This window comes from Sus scrofa, chromosome 4 (assembly GCF_000003025.6).
Source record: "Sus scrofa isolate TJ Tabasco breed Duroc chromosome 4, Sscrofa11.1, whole genome shotgun sequence".
Taxonomy (NCBI): Eukaryota; Metazoa; Chordata; class Mammalia; order Artiodactyla; family Suidae; genus Sus; species Sus scrofa.
In genome coordinates this window covers 68685713-68694072 of record NC_010446.5, presented here as the reverse complement: position 1 = coordinate 68694072, position 8360 = coordinate 68685713, and positions in this window count along the sequence as shown.

Below are 8360 nucleotides of genomic sequence, written 5' to 3'. Positions count from 1 at the left end.
TCAGCTATGTGTCAAACAGACAGAAGGGAAGTGGCCAGCGGGAAGCCAGAATACACACCTGGAAGCTGGGAGTGGGTGTCTGACCTGGAGGCAGGGATTTGGGGGTGTTGGCACAGAAATGGCACTTAAAGCCACAGGAAGAGATGAGGTTCCCAGGAGTGGTGGCAGAAAAACAGGAGGATAGAAGATCCTTGGCCCCAGCCCCTCTAATCAGGTCTTCTCCACAATTCCTAATCCCTCCTTCTTTAGGCTTCGTAAGCAAAACATACAGTGCCTACCCCGCCTCTAACGAAGGAGCCTAATGGCCTCTGAACAAGTGAGCCAATTCTGGTCAAACTTTCAGAAAGCCCACGCCTTAAGCCTATTCCCGTGCTTCTGTCTTCTACTCTTTCAAATACATTTCCTTCTTCCACTCCTAAGGTGGACAAATGTTCTTCATACTCAAAAAGGAAAGGAAGGAAGAAGACCCCAAACAACACTGCCATCACCACCCAGCCAAGCAACCACACAACCAACAAACTACAGCGTGAGCTCTCAGAAAGGAGAGTCTTGAGGGGTCACTTGGCGTATGCTGTTAGCCTTGGGGTGATTCACGCTTCCAGACTGCTCTGCTCGGCCCTGGCAGTCAGTTTTCCAGGGTGTAGCATGGATCGCATGGAAAGCTCAAAGAGGATAATTTCACTGGCTTTGGGCCAACCACAACACTCAGGATGAGCATATGTTCCACTGAAAGTGGGTCATGACGCTGACGTGCACCTGTAAAGACATCCTATATCTTTCCATGTGGTGTGTGAGCCTCTAAGACTCCAGTGTGTAATTACCTACTCGTTTTATGTGAAATGACAGGCTCTTCCCTGAATACTCTCTACTCTTGGCAGGTTCACCCTCTCACCTTCTCCTGCCAGACTGAGCCAGGGGCGAATCCCTGTACCAGAGAGAGACACAAACAGGAAGTGCCCTGGTTGTGGCTGTAGCTTACCCACAGTCCTGAGGTTTCCTTTTGGTGTTTGCACCTCTATTTTGTTCATTCTGCCCTGCCCCCTTTCCTTCCGGTGCAGCTTTAGGCCGCTTTCCTGGCCTTTCTCTGCAGTGCTAAAGGCTACTTGTTTCTTACCTTCCTGACTGGTTCTCACCCCCATATTTTCCTGGGCAATCAGGACTGTGCTGCCCAGACTGCTGGTGTGATTCACACTCTGAACCGCTGCTTCACTTGTACATGCATCTGGGCCCCTGGCTCCTTATCAGGTTGTAGACTTGCTGTGAAACTCAGATTCACAACCTCTGCACGTTCTTCACTTTGCCAGCCCTGGCTTCCTGCCTGTCTTTCTGCTAAGCCACTGCCCCCACAGTTCCTCTGCTGGCAAGTAATGCACACACACGCGCACACACACACACACACTCGCTACTTTTTATTTCATGACTGCTCTAAATACCTGCACACTATGGCTGTACATCCTTATTTATATATTTCATGACATTCTGATCACCAGTAACTGCTTCGTCTCTGAGTGCTTCCCACCAAGAGGTCTGCCTCCTGCGGCTTTTCCCTGGTGGTCAGCCCTGATGTGTACCACTGCACCTAAGCAGGGTTGCCACTGTTTCTCAGAAATGTTTCTATTTCCTTTCTAGGAATGCTGCGTCATGTTAGTTCATCATCCAGAGCTTCATGGGAAATCTGAATTCAGCCAGCATGTGCAAAGAGTAAGGCAAGGGTGGGAACAATAAACTGATGAGTGCCAGCTTTTATTGATTTTTGTTTGTTTTTGCTTTTTAGGGCTGCATCTGTGGCATATCATATGGAAGTTCCCAGGCTAGGGGTCAAATCTACAGCTGCTGGCCTACACCATGGTGAAGGCAACTCGGGATCCATGTCGCATCTGAGACTTACACCATAGCTCATGGCAACGCTGGATCTCTGACCCACTAAGCGAGGCCAAGGATTGAACCCTCATCCTCATGGATACTAGTCAGGAACTCCCTATTGATGTTTCATATTAAGTCTGTCTCCTAGGCAGCATTAATGAAACCACTCAAGGGAAGGATATGTGGTTGTCCTTAGCGCTGCAGACTGACTCTGGATTTCCTGAATGCGGGTGGTTCCACTGTACTTCCATTCGCCTAAAAAAGTTAGTATGTGCATGTGACTTGTTCTGGACAAAGAAATATGAGCACAAATAATGTGCTACTTCTAGGTAGAGACTTTAAGAATCAGTGTGCACTTTGGCACATTTCCTTTTTTTCTGCCAAGGCTTACCATCTAATTATTAGCACTGCCCAACAGAATCATAATGCAAACCACACGTGTAAGTTTAAATTTTTTTAAAATATTTTTACATTTAAGAAGTAAAAGGAAAATATTTAAATCAATTTTAATGATACAGTTCATATAACCCAATGTATCAAAAATATCATTTCTATAGGCAATCAATATTAAAAATTACTCATGAGATATTTTATATTCCTTTCCCATATTAAGTTTTTGAAATCTGGTGTGTATTTTGTACCTAATCTCAGTTCAGACTAGCTTCATTTCAAAACTCAATAGCGGGAATTCCCATCGTGGCTCAGTGGAAACGAATCTGGCTAGTATCCATGAGGACTCAGGTTCGATTCCTGGCCTCACACAGTGGGTTAAGGATCTGGCATTGCCGTGAGCTGTGGTATAGGTTGCAGATGCTGCTCGGATCTGCCATCTGCTGTTGCTGTGGCCTTGGCGTAGGCCGGCAGCTACAGCTCAGATTCAACCCCTAGCCTGGGAACTTCCATATGCCTCGGGTGCAGCCCTAAAAAGACAACAACAACAACAACAACAAAAAACTCAATAGCCAGAAATGGCGAGTAACTACTATGCTGGATGGACTGGGCCTCAGCCTATTAAGTTTTCAATCTTACCACCAAAAATCCATGAGCCAGAACTTTAAAAGTCCGTGACTTTCAAGACTTAAAAAAGACCCCTGGGTGCTCGCCTTTTGATGGGTAGGAGGCTAGACCCCAAGGAAGGCACACTCTCCAGTGTTCACTTAAGATGTGGTTAAGGAGGATTGGGAACAGAGAGTCAACGCACATTCTCTGCTCCTAAGTAAGGGCCCCTGCAACACTTACCCAGGGGGATTTCAGAATTCTAAATGACAGTTGCATGCATATCATACTCCCCCAAACTTTAGTGGAGCGAATATTAGGGCATAAAAAAAAAATACCAGAGGAGCTGAGTGATGGCAGAGACACTGAGAACAAAGGGAATGAGAAATGATGGATAAGCAATGATATTCTCTTTGGGATTATTTAAGGAATAAAATGTGGAATTATATTTGGCACAGTGGCTACTGGGCTGATTCCCAGAACATAACCCCTTATGGATACCGCTCTCACTGGGGCTGCAGCACTCACTAGGAACTGCTGTATCCATCCTCACACACCAACCGGACTGATGGTCAGAAACGGCAATCAGACTGCTCTACTCCCCCACTGAAATCTCTGGTGGCTCCCCATTCCCGCTAAGACTCAATTTAAGCTCTTTTAACACCATAACCAAGGCTCTTCATTAGCTGATTCCTATTTTCTTTTGTAGTCTCCTGTCTTGTCACTCACTTCCTTACGTTTCATGCTTCAGGAATACCAAAGTATTCTCAGTTTCTTGCTCATAGCAAGATGCTTCCTTTCATTCATCCTTTCCTGGAATCCCCTCCTTCCTTTCTGCCTGGTTAACGCCTACTTATTGATTGCTTAAGACTGAATTCAAGAAGTCTGTGCTGTCTTCCAGGATGATTAAATGTTCTTATCTGACCTGGCCCAAGAACTCAACATCAATCATTAAATTTATCTCTTTGCATTAAAATTCTTGCTCTGTGTGTAGCTTGTTCTTTGGAGCTTAGTAGATGCTTACGAAAAGTTTCTTGAATAAATATTTCTGAAAGACAGAGCCATGATCACAGAGAAAGGATGCAAGGACCCTTCCCAAGAAGCAGGGTTAGTGGAGGTTTAATAAATATTTCTTGAGTAGGTGGCAGTTTGTTGCTGAAATAGCAGAATCTGACTATAGTTTATAGTCCTTATCTTCAGGGTGGTGGCATTCCTATGCCAATAATGGGTCATAATTTCCAGAACTTCTTATTTTTTACCTGATGGGCCTCTAAAATTCTGATGGTATAAGCTAGTCAGCTTTTCCTTGCCAGCATGGCAGAGAAGAATCTCAAGTGCCTGATCTTTTACCATGGCTTGTCTACTTCCTAGCTTGGAGACTGAGCTAAGGCAGAGAGATTAGAAACTAACGCAATAGTTCCCGTGGCCGAGAGAGCTAGTTACACAGTAATTGTAATAATATCTTGTCTGACTGTGCAACCATAGCTAAGGCCTTAGGGGCCCTCGACACAGCTATAACATTTAGAGTACATTTTTGGATCGTAATACAAAATAACAAACATAAGCAAATGCTAAGACTATTAAAAATTTTTGGGACTGTCAGCCCCCAGAAACCACCTCTATAGCTTCTTCTCACCTTATATTGTCTCCTCCTTGTGACTACCTTGGAATCTTACTATGTGACTAGAGTTTGAAAATCAACATATTTGATTGCTACAGAGATTGTCATGTGAACTTAGATTGACAAATAAAATCCAAGATTGTCAGGCGTGGTAAAAGAAATGTTGAAAGCTGTAAGATGCAAGACTTGGAAGATGAATGTAAGCAATTTGTAAAGAGAAAAGAAAGGAAAGATAAAGCTCCTGGTGGATTTGAGGAATACTTCCAGCTATTCCTTCGAACCAACTGCTCTTCCCAGTTTTATCACACTTTCTTTGATACAGTGAGGCAGCGAACACCCATTTTTGCTCATGTTTATGTGAATTAGATTTCTGTCAGTTGTAGTTAGAAAAGTGTGTCGGGCACTGTGCTACATCCTGGTGACTTAAAGACATACACTAAAGGTCTTTGTCCTCAAGAGCCCACATTCTAGTGAAACAATAGTCTTTTAAGTCAATTGATTACTTTTATGCATACCATGTCATTCATTATTTTAGCAACTCTGTCAAATAGGTATTATCATTGTAGTAAAAACCTTGTCTTTCAGAACAGATAGATGAAGAGAATCTTTGGAATCTTAGAGTTGAAAATATAGTAGAGAAGTAGACCCTGCATTACATATTTTAAGTTAACAAATGGAATACTGAATTTGATGGTATCCTCATTCCGGTCATACTCTTAGAGACATAATGAAATTAAACATTCTTCTATTTTATTTTATTTTATTATTATTATTATTTTTTTTGTCTTTTGTCTTTTGTTGTTGTTGCTATTTCTTGGGCCGCTCCCATGGCATATGGAGGTTCCCAGGCTAGGGGTTGAATCGGAGCTGTAGCCACCAGCCTACGCCAGAGCCACAGCAACGCGGGATCCGAGCTGCGTCTGCAACCTACACCACAGCTCACGGCAACGCCAGATCGTTAACCCACTGAGCAAGGCCAGGACTGAACCCGCAACCTTATGGTTCCTAGTCGGATTCGTTAACCACTGCGCCACGACGGGAACTCCTCTTCTTTTTTATTTATTCAAAACTTTTGTTAAGTTTACATCTTCTATTTTTCTTTGGTTTTTCTTCTATTACCATTAACAGCAGACACTTTTTTATTGAATTTTTTTCCTAAAGAAATTTTTTTTTTAAATAAACCATGAAAACAACTTACATGACATCAAGGAGAAACAAAGCAGTATTAAGTTTTATGTAGATGTTTATAATGCAGCAGCCTCACAAGAAACGTAATTTCAATGGATACCTCAGCCAAAAGAACAAATTATTTCATGGCATGAACCTTCAGAAGGATTCTAATGCAAATGTAGCCATGAATCTTTAATTATGGAATATTCATACCCTATTGTATTTATAGGCGAAGAAACAGAGATCAGAGAAGGAAATGGATATCAAGATAATAATATATAAGTGAAGAATGTTAACTTGGGCTTCAACCATATTGGCTTGTCTTCTGGCTCAGAATTCCCTGACCTGTTAATGTATGGAAAACAAAAGATTCCCCTCTGCAGTGGCTTAAAGATGGTTACAATATCTTTGGCGCTTCTGCCACTGAAAGTGGAATCTATTTTTCTTCTACTTGAACCTAGATGGGCTCTTGATGGCTCTAAATGACAGAATATGGTGACGATGACACTCTGACAGCTTTTAGACCCAGGCCTTAGGAGGTGGACTGCTTTCACTTCCTATCATTTGGAACATGCACTCTTCAGAGCCATCCTCTAGGAAGAAATAAGGTACCCTGAGAGCACCAGGCTGTGAGAAGCCAAAGCCCTGTGAAGAAGACCAGGAGAATGAGACCCATGTGGGGAGACCGAGACCAAGACCATGTGGTGAGACCAAGAATGAGACCAAGGAGCCCTGAGATGCTGGACATAAGAGGGAGAATATGAGCCATCTTACAAGTAGATACCCAGCCCCAGTGGCCACAGCTGACAAAAAAAATGGATTGGATACAGTTGCCCAGCTGAGGTCATTCTGAATTCTGAACCTCCAAATTTTACTAAATTTATCCCAAATAAAATAATTGTCTGGGACACTTAATTTTGCAGTAATTTGTAATGCAGCAATAGAAAACAGGTTCTATCATTACAAAAACCTAAAATATGTGGCACTGGTTTTGAGACTGGAGAATGGGGCAGAGACCAAAAAAAGCCTCAAATCGGGTGTTAATGGAAGTTGGCAGGATAGGAGCTTATTACTGAGGATCAGCAGGAGTGTGGCTTCCATTGTGTAGTTGCAGAAGGTTTAGCAAAACTGTCACCTGCCATATTTTGGAAACTAAAAAATGTACCTAACAAACTGGTGGATTCAATAAATAGATAGATCTCCAGGTAGAATGTTAAGAATGCCAAATAGTTCTTGTATCTGTATACAGTAAAGTATGGATAGGGAGAAATACGCTAAAGATGCTATTCTTTTTTTTTTAGCAGAATTTAGAGGAAATATATAGAACCCAGAACTTGTTGGCTTCAAAAAAAGCACTATTTCTGATCTATTTTCCAGGTAAGATTAAAGCAAGAAATAGCCTCTGGGTAAAAATAAAAACCAGGGCAGTAAAACAAAGACTCAGGGTAAAGATGAAGTCAAAGCTACAAGCATAAATCCCTTTAAGATTTCAGAACCATTGAAGTTAATGCCCTATCAGCTAGATAAAAGATTTTAAGGGTGTGCCTTATCAGCCTTTTCTATTAAACAACAGAGATTCTAGTAATCTTAAGGCTATTGTCCCATCCTTAAGCAGATTTCAAAGGACCAAAGGCAGAGAATAGGATCTGTGGGTATGACTTTGATCTAACAGAATGGATTAAAGTTTGATATACAGGAATCCCATAATGTTTTTAGAGGAATTATACCACCTCGGACTGAAAGGGTCAGAGACAATATCAAACTAAAAAGAGGGCTTTGGACGTCTAAACTAACATGAGAAAGATTGAGGCTGTGAAAATTACTCAGTGGAAAACACAGGCTATTTCTTATGGAAAATGAAGAATGACTTGGCAGAACCAAGAGCCCAAAGGTTAAAAGCCAAGGGCCACAGAGAATCATATCAAGGATGCAGGTCTAGAGCTCTATCAAGAAATGGACCATGTTGCAGATGTGGCTCAGATCCTGTGTTGCTATGGTTGTGGTGTATGCCGGCAGCTGACCCCTAGCCTGGGAACCTCCATGTGCCACAGGTGCAGCCCTAAAAAGACAAAAAAAAAAAAAAGGCAACATGTGCCTACCTGGATATCATATTGTTATGGAACAGTGTCTGTTCTGTGCTCCTGGTTCTACCCATTTTTGAAAGGGCATGTCTATACATGACTGTGCTAGCACTGTGTGTGTGTGTGTGAGTGTGTGTGTGTGTGTGTATGCAGGTAGCTTATCTTTTTATTCATAGGAGGACTTGAGATTGAGAGGACATATACCTGAGGAACCAAATCTAAGGAGGATTATTTGCACCTGGCAAGAGACTTGTAATTTAAGCCTAAACCTAATGGCATAATGGGGTGAGAGCTCTATGGACTATGGAAGGGGGTTAGTGCATTTGCAAGTGGGAAGAATATAATACTTTGTGACCACAGGGCAGACTCTGGCCACAAATTCTTCAACACTCCTTGCATTAATAACTGGGGAGTCTAGGTCTCTCCCCTTGAAACTGGCTAGATTCTATAACTGTTCTAGTCAGTTGAATATGGCTAAAGTGAAGTTGCACCAGTTTCTGAATCCAGGCTTTAGGAAATCAGCAACTTTTACTTTTCTGTTTCTTCATGGTCAGCACTACACAGAGGTATGACTATTTTGATGCCATGATGCTGTGAGAAGCTCAACCATGTTGCAGAGGCCTGGAAAG